This window comes from Triticum aestivum, chromosome 3B (assembly GCF_018294505.1).
Source record: "Triticum aestivum cultivar Chinese Spring chromosome 3B, IWGSC CS RefSeq v2.1, whole genome shotgun sequence".
Taxonomy (NCBI): domain Eukaryota; kingdom Viridiplantae; phylum Streptophyta; class Magnoliopsida; order Poales; family Poaceae; genus Triticum; species Triticum aestivum.
Genome location: NC_057801.1, coordinates 351,549,221 through 351,568,322, shown reverse-complemented (window position 1 = coordinate 351,568,322; position 19,102 = coordinate 351,549,221). Strand labels below are relative to the sequence as shown.

The following is a 19,102-nucleotide window of genomic DNA, read 5'->3' as shown; positions in this document are numbered from 1 at the left end:
ATAGTGGGGGAGAGGAGGGACTTCATACACCAGCCCCTGGCGCCTCCATCTCCCCCCGTTACGTCTCTCCCTCGTAGTCTCGGCGAAGCCCTGCTGCTGTGACGCCCTGCATCCACCACCACGCCGTCGTGTTGCTGGATCTTCATCAACCTCTCCTTCCCCCTTGCTGGATCAAGAAGGAGGAGACGTCTCCCGTCCCGTACGTGTGTTGAACACGGAGGTGCCGTCCGTTTGGCGCTGGTCATCGGTGATTTGGATCACGTCGAGTACAACTACATCATCACCTTGCAAGCTTCCGCACGCGATCTACAAGTGGTATGTAGATGCAAACTCTCTCCCTTGACTCGTTGCTTAGATGAACTCATAGATGGATCTTGGTGAAACCGTAGGAAAAATTTTAATTTTCTGCAACGTTCCCCAACAGTGGCATCATGAGCTAGGTCTATGCGTAGTTCTCTTTGCACGAGTAGAACACAATTTTGTTGTGGGCGTGGATTTTGTCATCTTACTTGCCTCTACTAGTCTTTTCTTGCTCAACGGTATTGTGGGATGAAGCGGCCCGGACCAACCTTACACGTACGCTTACGTGAGACCGGTTCCACCGACTGACATGCACTAGTTGCATAAGGTGGCTGGCGGGTGTCTGTCTCTCCCACCTTAGTTGGAGCGGAATCGATGAACAGGGCCCTTATGAAGGGTAAATAGAAGTTGACAAAATCACGTTGTGGTGATTCGTAGGTAAGAAAACGTTCTTGCTAGAACCCAATTGCAGCCACGTAAAAGATGCAACAACAATTAGAGGACGTCTAACTTGTTTTTGCAGCGATTGATCATGTGATGTGATATGGCCAGAAGTTGTGATGAATGATGAATTGTGATGTATGAGATCATGTTCTTTGTAATAGGATTCACGACTTGCATGTCGATGAGTATGACAACCGGCAGGAGCCATAGGAGTTGTCATTATTTTTTGTATGACCTGCGTGTCATTGAATAACGCCATGTAAACTACTTTACTTTATTGCTAAACGTTAGTCATAGAAGTAGAAGTAGTCGTTGGCGTGACAACTTCATGAAGACACGATGATGGAGATCATGATGATGGAGATCATGGTGTCAAGCCGGTGACAAGATGATCATGGAGCCCCGAAGATGAAGATCAATGGAGCTATATGATATTGGCCATATCATGTCACAACTATATAATTGCATGTGATGTTTATTATGTATTATGCATCTTGTTTACTTAGGACGACGGTAGTAAATAAGATGATCCCTTATAAAATTTCAAGAAGTGTTCTCCCCTAACTGTGCACCGTTGCTACAGTTCGTCGCTTCTAAGCACCACGTGATGATCGGGTGTGATGGATTCTTACGTTCACATACAACGGGTGTAAGACAGTTTTACACAGCGAAAACACTTAGGGTTAACTTGACGAGCCTAGCATGTGCAGACATGGCCTCGGAACACGGAGACCGAAAGGTCGAACACGAATCGTATAGAAGATACGATCAACATGAGAATGTTCACCGACGATGACTAGTCCGTCTCACGTGATGATCGGACACGGGCTAGTCGACTCGGATCGTGTAACACTTAGATGACTAAAGGGATGTCTAATCTAAGTGGGAGTTCATAATTTGATTAGAACTTTATTATCATGAACTTAGTCTAAAACCTTTGCAAATATGTCTTGTAGATCAATGGCCAACGCTAATGTCAACATGAACTTCAACGCGTTCCTAGAGAAAACCAAGCTGAAAGATGATGGCAGCAACTATACGGACTGGGTCCGGAACCTGAGGATCATCCTCATAGCTGCCAGGAAACAATATGTCCTAGAAGGACCGCTAGGTGACGCTCCCGTCCCAGAGAACCAAGACATTATGAATGCTTGGCAGTCTCGCGCTGATGATTACTCCCTCGTTCAGTGCGGCATGCTTTACAGCTTAGAACCGGGGCTCCAAAAGCGTTTTGAGCATCACGGAGCATATGAGATGTTCGAAGAGCTGAAACTAGTTTTTCAAGCTCATGCCCGGGTCGAGAGATATGATGTCTCCGACAAGTTCTACAGTTGTAAGATGGAGGAAAACAGTTCTGTCAGTGAGCACATCCTGAAGATGTCTGGGTTGCACAACCGTATGACCCAGCTGAACATTAACCTCCCAGATGAGGCGGTCATTGACAGAATCCTCCAGTCGCTCCCACCAAGCTACAAGAGCTTTGTGATGAACTACAACATGCAGGGGATGGAAAAGACCATTCCTGAAGTGTTCTCGATGCTGAAGTCAGCAGAGGCTGAAATCAAGAAAGAACATCAAGTGTTGATGGTCAATAAGACCACTAAGTTCAAGAAGGGCAAGGGTAAGAAGAACTTCAAGAAGGACGGCAAAGATGTTGCCGCGCCTGGTAAGCCAGTTACCGGGAAGAAGTCAAAGAATGGACCCAAGCCTGAGACTGAGTGCTTTTATTGCAAGGGGAAGGGTCACTGGAAGCGGAACTGCCCCAAATACTTAGCGGATAAGAAGGCCGGCAACACCAAAGGTATATTTGATATACATGTGATTGATGTGTACCTTACCAGTACTCGTAGTAACTCCTGGGTATTTGATACCGGTGCCGTTGCTCATATTTGTAACTCACAGCAGGAGCTGCGGAATAAACGGAGACTGGCAAAGGACGAGGTGACGATGCGCGTCGGGAATGGTTCCAGAGTCGATGTGATCGCCGTCGGCACGCTGCCTCTACATTTACCTACGGGATTAGTTTTGAACCTTAATAATTGTTATTTAGTGCCAAGTTTGAGCATGAACATTGTATCAGGATCTCGTTTAATACGAGATGGCTACTCATTTAAGTCTGAGAATAATGGTTGTTCGATTTATATGAGAGATATGTTTTATGGTCATGCTCCGATGGTCAATGGTTTATTCTTAATGAATCTCGAGCGTAATATTACACATGTTCATAGTGTAGATGCCAAAAGATTTAAAGTTGATAACGATAGTCCCACATACTTGTGGCACTGCCGCCTTGGTCACATTGGTGTCAAGCGCATGAAGAAGCTCCATGCCGATGGACTTTTAGAGTCTCTTGATTATGAATCGTTTGACACGTGCGAACCATGCCTCTTGGGCAAAATGACCAAGACTCCGTTCTCCGGAACAATGGAGCGAGCAACCAACTTGTTGGAAATCATACATACCGATGTGTGCGGTCCAATGAGCGTTGAGGCTCGCGGAGGATATCGTTATGTTCTCACTCTCACAGATGACTTGAGTAGATATGGGTATGTCTACTTAATGAAACACAAGTCTGAGACCTTTGAAAAGTTCAAGGAATTTCAGAATGAGGTAGAGAATCAACGTGACCGAAAGATAAAATTCTTACGATCAGATCGTGGAGGAGAATACTTAAGTCACGAATTTGGTACACACTTAAGGAAATGTGGAATCGTTTCACAGCTCACGCCGCCTGGAACACCTCAGCGAAACGGTGTGTCCGAACGTCGTAATCGCACCCTATTGGATATGGTGCGGTCTATGATGTCCCTTACCGATTTACCGCTATCATTTTGGGGATACGCTCTAGAGACAGCTACATTCACTTTAAATAGGGCACCGTCTAAATCCGTTGAGACGACACCGTATGAATTATGGTTTGGAAAGAAACCTAAGCTGTCGTTTCTAAAAGTTTGGGGATGCGATGCTTATGTCAAGAAACTTCAACCTGAAAAGCTCGAACCCAAGTCGGAAAAATGCGTATTCATAGGATACCCTAAGGAAACTGTAGGGTATACCTTCTACTTAAGATCCGAAGGCAAGATCTTTGTTGCCAAGAACGGATGCTTTCTGGAAAAAGAGTTTCTCTCGAAAGAAGTAAGTGGGAGGAAAGTAGAACTCGATGAAGTACTACCTCTTGAGCGGGAAAGTGGCGCAGCGCAGGAAACCGTTCCTGTGATGCCCACACCAACTGAAGAGGAAAACAATGATAATGATCAAGGTACTTCGGATCAAGTTACTGCTGAACTTCGTAGGTCCACAAGGACACGTTCCGCACCAGAGTGGTACGGCAACCCTGTCCTGGAAATCATGTTGTTAGACAACAATGAACCTTCGAACTATGAAGAAGCAATGGCGGGCCCGGATTCCAACAAATGGCTTGAAGCCATGAAATCCGAGATAGAATCCATGTATGAAAACAAAGTATGGACTTTGACAGACTTGCCCGATGATCGGCGAGCGATAGAAAACAAATGGATCTTTAAGAAGAAGACGGACGCGGATGGTAATATTACCATCTATAAAGCTCGACTTGTCGCTAAGGGTTATCGACAGGTTCAAGGGATTGACTACGACGAGACATTCTCTCCCGTAGCGAAGCTAAAGTCCGTCCGAATCATGTTAGCAATTGCCGCATACTATGATTATGAGATATGGCAGATGGACGTCAAAACAGCATTCCTTAACGGGCATCTTAAGGAAGAACTGTATATGATGCAGCCGGAAGGTTTTGTCGATCCTCGGAACGCTAACAAAGTATGCAAGCTCCAGCGATCCATTTATGGACTGGTGCAAGCATCTCGGAGTTGGAACATTCGCTTTGATGAGATGATCAAAGCGTTTGGGTTTATGCAGACTTATGGAGAAGCCTGCGTTTACAAGAAAGTGAGTGGGAGCTCTGTAGCATTTCTCATATTATATGTAGATGACATACTCCTGATGGGAAATAATATAGAATTTCTGGACAGCATTAAGGCCTACTTGAATAAGTGTTTTTCAATGAAGGACCTTGGAGAAGCTGCTTATATATTAGGCATCAAGATCTATAGAGATAGATCGAGACGCCTCATAGGTCTTTCACAAAGCACATACCTTGATAAGATTTTGAAGAGATTCAGAATGGATCAGTCCAAGAAGGGGTTCTTGCCTATGTTACAAGGTGTGAGACTGAGCTCAGCTCAGTCACCGACCACGGCAAAAGATAAAGAAGAGATGAGTGTCATCCCCTATGCTTCAGCCATAGGATCTATTATGTATGCCATGCTGTGTACCAGACCCGATGTAAACCTTGCCGTAAGTTTGGTAGCAAGATACCAAAGTAATCCCGGCAAGGAACACTGGACAGCGGTCAAGAATATCCTGAAGTACCTGAAAAGGACGAAGGACATGTTTCTCGTTTATGGAGGAGACGAAGAGCTCGTCGTAAAGGGTTACGTCGACGCTAGCTTCGACTCAGATCTGGATGACTCTAAGTCACAAACCGGATACGTGTATATGTTGAATGGTGGAGCAGTAAGCTGGTGCAGCTGCAAGCAGAGCGTCGTGGCGGGATCTACGTGTGAAGCGGAGTACATGGCAGCCTCGGAGGCAGCACATGAAGCGATTTGGGTGAAGGAGTTCATCACCGACCTAGGAGTCATACCCAATGCGTCGGGGCCGATCAAACTCTTCTGTGACAACACTGGAGCTATTGCCCTCGCCAAGGAGCCCAGGTTTCACAAGAAGACCAGGCACATCAAGCGTCGTTTCAACTCCATCCGTGAAAATGTTCAAGATGGAGACATAGAGATTTGCAAAGTGCACACGGATCTGAATGTCGCAGATCCGCTGACTAAACCTCTCTCGCGTGCAAAACATGATCAACACCAGAACTCTATGGGTGTTCGATTCATCACAATGTAACTAGATTGGTGACTCTAGTGCAAGTGGGAGACTGTTGGAAATATGCCCTAGAGGCAATAATAAAAGTATTATTATATTTCATTGTTCATGATAATTGTCTTTTATTCATGCTATAACTGTATTATCCGGAAATCGTAATACACGTGTGAATACTTAGACCACAATATGTCCCTGGTAAGCCTCTAGTTGACCAGCTCGTTGTGATCAACAGATAGTCATGGTTTCCTGACTATGGACATTGGATGTCGTTGATAACGGGATCACATCATTAGGAGAATGATGTGATGGACAAGACCCAATCCTAAGCATAGCATAAAAGATCGTGTAGTTCGTTTTGCTAGAGCTTTGCAATGTCAAGTATCTCTTCCTTCGACCATGAGATCGTGTAACTCCCGGATACCGTAAGAGTGCCTTGGGTGTATCAAACGTCACAACGTAACTGGGTGACTATAAAGGTGCATTACAGGTATCTCCGAAAGTAGCTGTTGGGTTGACACGGATCGAGACTGGGATTTGTCACTCCGTATGACGGAGAGGTATCTCTGGGCCCACTCGGTAATGCATCATCATAATGAGCTCAATGTGACCAAGGTGTTGGACACGGGATCATGCATTACGGTACGAGTAAAGTGACTTGCCGGTAACGAGACTGAACAAGGTATTGGGATACCGACGATCGAGTCTCGGGCAAGTAACGTACCGATTGACAAAGGGAATTGCATACAGGGTTTGATCGAATCCTCGACATCGTGGTTCATCCGATGACAACATCGAGGAGCATGTGGGAGCCATCATGGGTATCCAGATCCCGCTGATGGTTATTGACTGAGAGCGTCTCGGTCATGTCTGCATGTCTCCCGAACCCGTAGGGTCTACACACTTAAGGTTCGGTGACGCTAGGGTTATGAAGATATGTATATGCAGAAACCCGAATGTTGTTCGGAGTCCCGGATGAGATCCCGGACGTCACAAGGAGTTCCGGAATGGTCCGGAGGTAAAGAATTATATATAGGAAGTGCTATTTCGGGCATCGGGACAAGTTTCGGGGTTATCGGTATTGTACCGGGACCACCGGAAGGGTCCCGGGGGTCCACCGGGTGGGGCCACCTGTCCCGGGGGGCCACATGGGCTGTAGGGGGTGCGCCTTGGCCTTCATGGGCCAAGGGCACCAGCCCCTATAGGCCCATGCGCCTAGGGTTTCCCCCTAGGAGGAGTCCTAGTGGTGGAAGGCACCCCTAGGTGCCTTGGGGGGGAGGGAAACCTCCCCTAGGCCGCCGCCCCCCTAGTAGATCTCATCTACTAGGGCCGGCGCCCCCCCCTGGCACCCCTATATATAGTGGGGGAGAGGAGGGACTTCATACACCAGCCCCTGGCGCCTCCATCTCCCCCCGTTACGTCTCTCCCTCGTAGTCTCGGCGAAGCCCTGCTGCTGTGACGCCCTGCATCCACCACCACGCCGTCGTGTTGCTGGATCTTCATCAACCTCTCCTTCCCCCTTGCTGGATCAAGAAGGAGGAGACGTCTCCCGTCCCGTACGTGTGTTGAACACGGAGGTGCCGTCCGTTTGGCGCTGGTCATCGGTGATTTGGATCACGTCGAGTACAACTACATCATCACCTTGCAAGCTTCCGCACGCGATCTACAAGTGGTATGTAGATGCAAACTCTCTCCCTTGACTCGTTGCTTAGATGAACTCATAGATGGATCTTGGTGAAACCATAGAAATTCTTTTAATTTTCTGCAACGTTCCCCAACAGCTACCTAATGCGAGGACACTACACATGCCTAGCTACCAAGGAGACCCTCTCGGAGATGCTCGGAATGATGGACAAGTCCCCAACTACAAGGATGAAGGAGCACGACGAGAGGAACCGGAGAAAGGCTACAGGACCCGGACATCCAGCCCTGGCCTGGACATCGGGCCCCTGAAGATGTCAACAACAGCAGCAGCCCAACAACCGAAGTTCTACAGGGCCCGGACATCCGGCCAGGCCCCGGACATCCGGTGCCCCATCATAGAATGTCCAGAAGGTGGATCTCGCCAGCCCGGACATCCGGCACGTCTCCCGGACATCCGACCCGTCCTGCCTGCGTGCCGTGTATCCGGGCTGAAAGCCCATGTACCCCTTCGCCCCTTAGACTATATATACTCCCCCTCCACCTACGTTTTAGGGTTAGCGTTGATTTAGCTCATTTGTGAGATAGAGCGTCGCTCATCCATACAGATCTCCTCCTCGTGGGAAACCGTGGTGATGCGGAGCATCCCACGTTCATCCCCATGTACACTCCGACTACTCCCCAAGCCCCAAGGATACATAAGATGAGACCTCGACTATGCGCCATTGGACACAAGGTGAGCCCGTTCCTAAATGCTTTCCCTTTCCATTCGCATGAGACATGGTTGCTACTTCAAGCATGGACCTTGTGCATACTCAGGTACACCCGAGGAGACCATGGAGAACCCAAGGACCAAGGCCAAGAGTGCGCAGAAGCAAAGGAAGGAGAAGGAAAAAGTGCCAGCAGCTACAGCGGCCGGACATCCGGTGCCACCAACCAGAAGAAGACCAGAGAGACAGAAGCCATGCGACTCTACAGCGGCCGGACATCCGGCCGACCCCCGGACATCCGGCGCCCTGCGACGGGCGGGACATCCGGTGCCTGCCCGGAAATCCGGCCCACGCCATCCAGAGAGCAGAAGAATCGGCCACTCCAGCCCGGACATCTGGCTCTTCGTGAGCCGCCGGACATCCGACACCTGCCTGTGCGAAGAGAACGGGCCAAGGGCCCATGTATCCCCCTCTCACTTACCCCTTCGTGGGCTAGCACTATATATACTCCCCCACTTCCTCCTAGTTAGGGTTAGCAAAGGATTAGCTCATTTGAGATAGAGCTTTGCTCATCCATACGGATCTCCTCCTCGTGAGAGACCGCGGCCTCTTTGGAGAAGATCCACCAGGGATTCAAGACCCCTTTACGGGAAGATCCCTCATGGATTCAAGACCTTCTCTTGGAGATGAACTACCGCCACATGTATCGTGCTTTGTTGGATTTGAATCGTGTATCTCTTTGTGTTCTTTGGATCTAGCACATGTGTGATCATATTCTCGTTGGTTGAGTGTTTCTCTTGCTTTCCCCTCGTGTTCTTCCGTGTGTTCTTCGTGTTACTCGTAGGGATCCTCTCCAAACGTGAAAGATCGCCCCTAGGGTTCCGCCCTACATCATCTTGGTATCATGAGCCACGTTGATCATGTTTTTGGAGCCCCTACCCCATGTTTTCTAGCTTGATTTTGTTGTTTTCGTCCTAAATCCGAAAATTCCCCACCAAAAATAGCCCCAATTTTTTTTGCGATTTGTTGGTTTGATGATGTTTTGTTGATTTTGATCCATGGATTTGCTTGGTTTCAAGTGGATCTAGCATCTCCCCAAGTTTCCCCACTTTCCATCCACAAAATCTCTACAATTTTGCACCCGAAAACATCAATATCTGCCCCAAAATCGAGTTCCTCGAGTTCATCCTCTGATTTGGAGCCCGGACATCCGGCCCGACTCCCAGACATCCGCCCATCCTGGAAATCTGGCCATTAGCCCGGACATCCGGCTCCTGGAGCGCATTTTCGCGCAAGGTTCTGGACATCACGTCCCGGACATCCGGGCAAACCCCCGGATGTCCGCCCGCTGTCATTTCACCTTTTCCCGTTTCACCGTTTTGACCATAACTTTCACATTCGGAGTCCGATTTTCGCGTTCTTTAGCTCGTTGAGTAGCTATTGACACCTCCCATCCATTAAGATAGGTTTCAACACCATTTGACTCCATCAAACTTTTGAAAATTTGGCAAGTTTGCCTAGGCCCTCCACCATATCATCCGCATTAGCACCATCGATGATGGAGGGTAGAACCCTAGCGGCCCGATCTTTCACGATTGGAGCGGATCCCTACGAGGAACACGAATAACACGGGGAAGAACGAGAGAAATCACAAGGGGAAACACTCAAGAACAAGTCCAATCACACATCCACTAGACAATCAAACACACAAGATCCACAAGGTACATGAACAACAAAAGGAAAGATACAAGGTAGAGTTCATCTCCATGAGGAGGTCTTGATGCTATCCTAGACGGATCTTCCCATGAGGGGGGCTTGAATCCCTCGGGATCTTCTCACATGGAGGTCTTGAACTCCATGGGAGTGATAGTCTCTCTCTCTCTCTCAAGAGTAGAGGTAGGAGCAAACCTCACCTAAGAATGAGCTATCACTTTTTCTTTTCCTAGAAAGGAGGTGGAGGAGGTCTATTTATAGTCTAGTGTGTGAAGGGGTAAGTGAGGGGGCGAATGTGTACATGGGCCTCGGCCCGAAACGTTGCACGCAAGCAAGGCCCGGATGATCCGGATGGGGGTCCGGATGATCCAGCCATCGTCCGGATGATCCGGGAGGGGGCTCGGATGATTCGGCTTCACGAGAAACCTTTGAGTATCGTCAGCGTGGTTATCCAGATGATCTGGAGGGGGACTCGGATGATCCACCTGGGTCCGAATGATCCGGACGGTGGTCCGGACGTCCGGGCTAGCTTCAGCCGCTGCTCCGTCTTCTTCTCCTTTCTTCCGTCTTCTCTTCCATGCTTCCCTCCCGGATGGTGTAGAGGCACACTTGCGCTCGCACTCCTCCTCGGCATCCGTGATGTTCCGACAATAGCAATGGATGCACACGGAAGGAGTGTCAAGTTGTACACCATCCTCGAGAGTGTCAAGTGAGCATGTGTAAAGGAGATGATTCACCTTTGTGTATGTGAAGTAGAAGTCACACGTGTCACTTGCCAAATGGACTCTTGACATGGTGATGTCCGTAGGATGCTCCGCATCATCCCCCCCCCCCTTGGGAAAGATCCGACCTCGGATCAAAAACCAAATCACCATGGGAAAGAGATGGCGTTGCCATGTAGAAGTGGTCGATCACCAAGTTCTCATCATCTTGAAGCTCGAAATGGGCACTCTCCAATGTCGCACCGTCTCGTGATTTCTTAAAAAGAAACAAAGACATCAAACACTTGGAAAAACAAATGTGGTTAGCATTAGTGCAAAACCAAGCATTCAAGCGGTGATTCACCCAACAAGTGTCATCATCAAGCATAGCATAAGGTTTGACAAAGGATTGTAGCATGTCATGTGAGCACATAAATTGAGCACAAAGAAGGACATCATGGAAACAAGCATTCAAATGTGAGGTAGTGATGCAAATATGCGTAACAAGAGAAGAAGCATCAACCTCACGGTTGTAGCAATCATGCATAAAGCGCTCGATAAGTGGTCGATGGTAGGCATATGAATCATTCACATCACCAAATAAAATGAAGTGTCTAAACACATGGGTTAAGTGCAAGACAATCCAAGCATAGCGTGCATAGGGTGTAGTGAAAATAGTGTGGCACTCAATACAATAGAAAGAGAAATTGTTCAACATGTGTGAGGCAATCAAGGTAAGCATGTAGCTATCAATGGGACATGGCATATGTGAAGAAATGATATTGGTGCAACCAACTATATGATAGTAGCAAGTAGTCCAAGAATTGGATGCAACACACAAGGTGTATATGTAATGAAGCATGGAAATGTGGCAAGCATGGGTGAAAGCAATATCTCGAACATGCGTGCAAATGGTGCAAGCAACACATGAAGTATGATCCACAATATCCAAGCTCAAAAAGGATGTCACCTTGAAAGTGTATCCTTGTGCATTCTTCACAATCTCGAAGTTGTAGGAAATGTGGTGTAGAAGCGAGTCATGGTAGAATATATGAGGCTTGCTCTCAAGAGCTGGAACAGTCAACTCACGTGAAGTGGAAGTCGACACAAAGTCCAAGTATTCTACACATGCACACAATAAAACAAAGTATGCGCATGATAGACAAACACATCATCCATCATGATGGTTCTCATCTTTTGCACATAACCATTAGAATCACAAGTGCATGAATAATATGATCCAACAATGGTGATATTCATGGCACTAGGTATATGGTGCAAAAAAGGAAGACAAGCATGCTTCACAAGAAATATGTCAAAATCTCCAATCATATGTGAGGATGCTATGGGGGCAATCTCATTAGCAAGGCTAAATGCATCGTTGCACTCAATACATGACAACTCATCTAGCATGAGAGAGGCAACACATGGAAATATATGACAAGAAACAATATGAATCATGTGCAAAGCATAGAAATGGTTGTCATCAACCGCATGAAATGAGCAAGTATGAATCATGTGTGATGCAACATGAACAAGCATATAGATCAAGTCGTGCAAACTAGTGGAGCGAAGATGCAACACACTAGAGTAAATCATGGCAATCATGTCATGTGAGTAGACACTAGGCATAGACAATGCACATGACATATCGCAAGCACGAGCACAAAGCAATATGAAAGTATCATCATAGAATGGACGTAAAGCAAACATGGCAATAACAAGAGATATCTCCACCGAGCTTGCAAATACACATCAAAGTATGAGAATCAATTATCATGTGTAAAGCAAAGCATGGGTCATAAATGCATGACAAAGGCATAGGAATAGGCATATCATGCAAAGTGAACATGAAAATATGGGCAAAGGATATATAATGGACAATAAGCCATAACCATGTGAGGGACATTTAACCTATAAACCTACCCGCCGTTCTAGCGCAACTGCATCGCTCGAACGATCTACCTCGCTGGCGTTTTTTTTACGGTGCTGTCAAAAATCTAGCCATTCGTTTCTCTCAACCTTATACTTTCGTGCTCCAGTCAATGGCAGATGGGCCTCCTTTGCACGCGGACCCAGCGTCCAGTGTGTGTGGTATGTGTGTTCGGTCAAAAAACGCTTGACCGCGGCGGTCGTGGGCGCCGTGGGGTGGGTCGAGCCTGGTGAAACCCTATCGACCAATCCTCCACGCTTCTCGAGCCCCAAGTCCCTCCCCCTCTCCGCTCTCCACTCCTGCTTCCGTGCACAGCCGCCACCTCCCGGCCCCTCCCCGCTCTCTCCATCGCGCCAGAGCAGCCCCGCCCGGAGGCCTTCCCGCCCCCTTGAGGAGCCCCCGTCCCTGCCCCGCGCTGGAGTTCAGCGGTGCGGGAGGAGCGGATCGACGACGGCGAGGATGAGAGATCGAGGAGGGAAGGAGAGGGGAAACGAGGGTGGAGCGGAGGTCAAGCATCAACATCGGAGACGCGGTTCCGAGGCAGAGCAGGAGAGGTGACGCCGGCCAGCCGCCGCCTCACCACCGGCTGCGCTGGACCGCGGCAAGAAGGAACCACCTCTCTGCCTCTTTCTCTCTTCCTCTTTCTTTCTTACTCATGCCTATTACCTTTGCTGCCAATACTGATTCTGGATTGGGCGCAGGATTCATGATGGGTGTGGAGGAGCCGAGGAAGGGTGGGGAGGGCATATGTGCGAAGGAGTGCTCAGGTCATGGTGGAATGGAGTCGGTCATCACTGCCTACCGCTTGGTCGTCGTGCCCCATCCCCAATGTTGGCCGCACATCTTCAGCTTCACCATCTTTCTCTATTCTTTTACCCCTTGATTCGCCTGGTTCTTTGATAATCTGATTTCGATTTCTCGATTTATGCTTTTCCTAAATAAGATGTGTGCAGATTGAATGAAGATGACAAGAGGGAGACTGAAGAACAAGGTGAGAGCCCCCCCCCCCCCCCCCCCCCCCCCCCCCCCCCCCCCCCCCCCCCCCCCCCCCTCTCTCTCTCTCATCTGGCTAGATTGTTGCTGTACGTGTAGGTAAAACACCAACCTTTGTAGGTTTGCGTGTGCATACTTAATTTCTTTTTAGCTTTTTATTTCATTCTTTGTCCTTTCGTTTTTTGTAGAACTAAAAATCTGCTCGAGAAAAACTAGATGTTTCAACCATGGCTTTCTTCTCTTTAACCGATACACCATGCTTCCTTTCAGATTTCATGATGCTTCGCTATCATTCAAAATCAAAGGAGGAATCAATGGTTTGGACAACAATGATGACGTTTGATTTTTTTTCTTGGTGTAGATGGCTAATATGAATAATTATATTAGGACTGCTGCGATGTACGGTATCATGTAATGTTGCTTCACGGTGATGATTTGTTCATGCTCCTCTTTTAGTTAAATTATAAATTTTGTTGCAGTTTTGGATGTTTACACAGTTGCTTTTGTTGCTTCCTGGATTTTGTTAGATGCATTCGACCATCAAGAATCAGTATTGGCAGCAAAGGTAAGAGGCACAAGTAAGAACATCTCCTCTACTATACCTATTTGGCGGCTTACAGTGGTTTGTTCTCTGAATTTGTTTTGCAAGTCAGTAACAAAGGTTACCGCGTGATTGCGCATCACATGTGGTAGTGATGATCCTTGCTAGATTGAAGGTGTTCCCACATGTCATGCGGAATTAAGCAGTAGGCAGGAAACAAGCCACTAGCACAAGCATAAGCGAACCAGTATATTCTTGATTAGGAGTTTTCTTAGCTTCTTGCTAATTCTTGGTTTTATATATGCCCAAACCAATGACTGCTGCTTTAATATATGTACTTCAGATTCTAGGAGAGCACCTCTTGCGATTTACAAATGTACTTCGGATTCTAGCAGAGGACGACGGCTCGTGCGGTGGTGTCGGCAAACGATGGCCTCAGTGGGTGGACGCCGACACATGCAGCTGGTGCACGATGGTGACTTCATGGAGCTCATGTTCCAAGCAACCCTCTCCTTGTTGGCTCAGGAGGTTCGCGATCGAGCTTGGGCTGCTGATACCTCTTCCTCGCCGCCCAACAGGAATAGCATGAGATGAGCAGCCAATCCCTCATTCCTAGCTTTCATACCAAGATTCTGTGCACCGGTTCCCCTACGGTTGAAGATGGAGAGCCATTGGTAGTAGAGAGGGGGAAGGGATGTAGAGACGGAAGCAGCTTCACTTGCCCCGTCTCCCACCCCATTGCCGATGCAGCGGTCGAAGGAGTTGCGGACCTCGCCAACAAGCCTGTGACCCTGCATCAGGTGAGAAAAATGCCCTGTATTTATTTCACATCCTTGGGTGATGGCTAAGCATGGCATGTTCTTATTGGTTCAGGTTAGTTTCTAGCTGCCACTTTGTTTTACCGATTCCAGGTTGCTTCTCCATGAGTTTGTGTGTAGTTCCTTCTGCCCTGGAGCACCTTTGCTCATTGACCATGTGACTGCTTATCTTTTCGTCCCTTCATTGTCATTTGCTTGCTCAATGATTCGTTTTTGTAAAAGAATTCAATTCTTTTCACAGGTTTGTCTTCCGGTTCTTTTCAGCGATGGCTTGATGTACGCACTGGAAACCTCCTATGGCAAGTATTTGGCATGCCTCTGTTTGAGAGATGAGATGTGAAGAAATGGCGTTCAGGTATGTTCTATCATTTGGAGCAAAGACACTTTATTTTGGTTCACATTTATCTACAGGTTGTTGTATGCAAAGTTTATGAGGTTGCACTGCGGCATCAAACTATGCTCCATGTTAAGCAACATCTAGAGCTACCATTATATGTTTAACGTAGTAGGATGATGCAACTTTGTAACTGTTATAGATTTAAATAGGCTTTCTACCTCTCTTCTCGGCATATTTAGGCAGGTATTTTTTTGATATTGATCTGCTATATATTAACTACATTTGAGTAGACTATTGACTAAGAAAGCCTAAACATGTTGGACTATACATAGTTTTCCCTCGCACTTATTTGTTTACTAATGGAATCTCCATTACCTATCTTCTTTTGATATGAAAATAAATCATCAATATCGTACCTTTATTAATTACCCATATTTAGAGTAGCTTTTATGATCTTGCAAAACATTGGGCTATTGAACCGACTGTATATCTCATTTCACTCCTTTTTCTGTTATCAAATGCTTTTGTTAAATTTTATTCGTGGATGTTGGTTATAGTGTATAATGCAACCATGCCAATGACAGGGAGAAGGAGCAGGCGTTGAGGAGTGCGAGCAACAGGGTAAGATATGTAATTTTTCATACAATCTTGACTGTTTTGCAACATTATTGCATTTCCAGGGATAATCCTTTTGCTTATTTATTATTTCCTACATCCTCTGAGGATTATATTTGGCCCATACAGTTTTGGTGACTGGATGTCTGAAACTGAAGAGAGGGAAATTATTATTTGTTTCTGATTGGTTGGAGATCTTGTGGCTTGTTGTCCCTGGAGCAGTCGCACCCTACCAAGAAAGGTGAGCATGCTTTCTTCCGCAACCCCTGTACCACAATACATGAAAAGGAATATGTTCTACCTATCAGCACAAATTTCATGAGGATTGGTGCTTCCCTTTATTTTCCAACAGTTTGGTGTCCTTGAGTTCAGAATAAGTTCATCTCTGGTCTTATTTTTCTGTATATATTCCTATGTGCTAAAATCCTATGTGGTTGTTAGAGGTATTATCTGTGTCAGACCATGTTCGTACATTGTACAAATTTGCATTTATTGACAAGGTCATTTTGGTGGCGTTATCCATGTCTCGTGCGAGTGCTCAGCATGGCATCACATACGCAGCAGAAGTGATAGGTTGGCAGTGTGATTCCGTCAAAATTAGACAAAACCATGATTGTACCTTATATTTGCTTCCATAACCTCTTCTGATAAATATTATAGCATCAAGGACGAGATAATGAAATTTGTTTTCTACCAAGACTATGCATACTTCCTAATAAAGACTAGAGTAACCACTTGGTACATACCCACACCTGTTGATCCCCTGGTTTGTTGGTGCTTGGCAAATAGTACAATCATGATTTTAAGCAAGCTCAAGCCCTGGCTACACTTAATTATTTTATTATCAGCTTTAGAATAACATATAATTCATTTACTATGCGAATTGTGTATCTCACTAGAAATTGATACACATACAGACACATATAGAATCATAAACTGCACTACTCATAGTGTCTTCTCTTTCGTGGTGGTCGCGATGGAAAAATTCAGGATCCCAACAGAAGGGCTTCTGGATGCTACTACGCAATAGCTTGGCCTTGCAAATGCAATGTACTTAACACAGAAGGCAAGGACGGTTGGTTTTGACACAACCATTTAGTTATATCCATCTAAGAACCAACTAGATAACTGACTTCCAAGGAAATCAATATCCATCTATGTGTACGGAAAACTCGAAGAGGCTGAAGATCGACTGGAAACTAAAGCTCTCAAGTACATGGAAGGATCTTACAGTAGGGTGTTGCAAGACTTCCAACTGTGACCAGCTGCAGTTGGTTCAGCAAAAATATAAATCTCTGGAGCATCAACAGCAAAAATATAAATCTCTAGAGCATCAACAGAAAGAAAACGATAGAAAATAGACTATTTGAGCAGCAGCTGGTGCAGTAGTCTGAGTAGAGATTTCATGGTAGCGAAGGAACTTTGCCGTATAATTGAGGCCAAATTCACAGAAGGATCAACACCCGAAGACAACAATCTGAATCGTATTTCTCATAGATAAGATATGTTGCTAATCATCTTAATGATACAACTTTACAATGAGACATTGTACAAAAAACAAACAAGTATTTTTGGAGTCTGGATGATGATACCGAAGGAATTTCTGCTTTAGGCAATGACGGCCTACCAATCACACCCACCATGAAGAGTTGCTTAGACAACGAAGTCAATTTCGATACCGATGGCACATGCAGCGATGACTTTATCTGATGTCCATCACTTCATAACCATCTCTAGCTATGTGCTTTGCTTGCTAATAACATTGTAAATAATCTATTGTAAACTTCTTGGAACACTATGTATCAGCACTGAGTATCCATTTCCTTATCTTCTAATCAGTGTCTAAATAATTTTATGTGCATGGTTTAAACTTATACTACTACAATTTGCTTTATAAAATCAATGTATGTTATTATCAAGTGACCTCATACTTTCTTTTGATCTGTCATGGTGCCATGTAATAAGTTATAAGCTGATTCTGAAGCAGTCACATATGCATGGTTTGAATACTCGGCTCGCCCTTGCCTTTTGTGCCACCATTCCTTATTGCATATATGCTTCTTACTCTACACATGAATAAGTGATTGCTATATAGATGTCTGTTTCCATGTGTTTTCCTATTTTCTTGGAACTTGAAAGACAGTATATGCATCTGTCCTACTTCAGTTTGAACAAGCTAAAAATCCTGTTATTCTCAAAGTTTTTATCATCTATCAGTATATGCAGGTATATTGATGGAACATGCATCAATGACTCTGCCTAATGTTGATGACTACATGTTTTGATCTGACATATCAACAGAAGATAAAAAACTCAACCACGAGCTGAAAGATTAGGGCTATCTATATGATATATGGCTACCTATATAGCTTGCTTTCTAAAACCAATGTATAAGCTATCATGAACTGTGCTGACAACTTTTTTTTGGACTACCATGCTACCTCCTTTATGTAGATGGAAGAGGCAAGATCAATCTGAAGGGCTTGGGGTACTACAATAACTTAATAGATGTGTTGATATGGCACAGTAAAGATTGATTTCTCTATCTAAAACTGATGTAAAGATGTTGCAGTAGTGACAAGCTTTCTTTTCCTTATTGCAAGCTTGCGAGATTCACTTCGATGTCTGATCTCGATCAACCTATACTTCTTGGCATGTGTTGCAGGCATACAATCTCATGTCACAATCTACGAGTTGGATCTCTCTCGGTTCATTCAGGATGATTACAAGGACTGCTCAGCCCCACCATGAAGAGTTGCTTAAACGATGAAATCGTGTTCGGTACATATGGGACATCCAACAATGACTACCTAATACAACCACTTTTATGTCTTGGTCTTTCTTGCTGGCAGCAGATACAAGACTCAGCGAAATGTTAAGAGATAAGCACTATATCTATGATACATCTATGCTAATATAACTTGCTTGATAAAGCCAATGTAAGCTATCATCAAGTGATCTCATATTTTTTTTTTGAGCTATCATGCTACCATGTAATAGAACATACAAACATGTGTACCTAAGTATCTACAATGTTTGAGAAAGCGGTAAGCGTAAGCGGAGCGGAAGGCCACAGCTTAGAGCAATTGCCGCTTAAGCGCAGCTTAACCGGGATTAAGCGTTTTTTTTTAAAAAATTGGCCAGAATTTGGCTGCTTTCGAATAATATGCACAAGAAAATAGGAAATATAGCATATAGGCAACTGAAAATCTAAAATAGCATATAAGGTTGAGGTTCAGTGGTTCACAAACCACAACAAATAGCCAAATAACACATAAGGACAAGGTTCAGTGGTTCACACAACAAGCATAAACACTTTCCCGAACATTGAGTATCTATAAAATTGGTCAGCAGATCACGCTATCATGCTATCACTCTCACCATGCTCGGCTCGCTTTTGCTTTTTGCTCCATGGGCGCAACGGGTTATCTAGTGTAGA

General features: G+C 45.6%; 1 long non-coding RNA gene across 26 annotated transcripts; it reads left to right on the top strand.

The window, feature by feature from the left end:
• The first annotated feature begins 12,583 nt into the window (after positions 1 to 12,583).
• Positions 12,584 to 18,777, top strand: LOC123069876 (uncharacterized). Of its 26 annotated transcripts, XR_006433143.1 has the most exons (9): positions 12,590 to 13,350; positions 13,623 to 13,779; positions 13,880 to 13,917; positions 14,006 to 14,140; positions 14,237 to 14,693; positions 14,953 to 15,066; positions 15,633 to 15,669; positions 15,793 to 15,904; positions 16,654 to 18,707. It is a non-coding gene; the product is annotated as an uncharacterized lncRNA (long non-coding RNA). The 26 variants fall into 26 exon arrangements; XR_006433137.1 differs by having other exon boundaries at positions 12,589 to 13,350; positions 13,623 to 13,917; XR_006433139.1 differs by having other exon boundaries at positions 12,589 to 13,350; positions 13,623 to 13,917; positions 14,002 to 14,140.
• Positions 18,778 to 19,102: the final 325 nt, after the last annotated feature.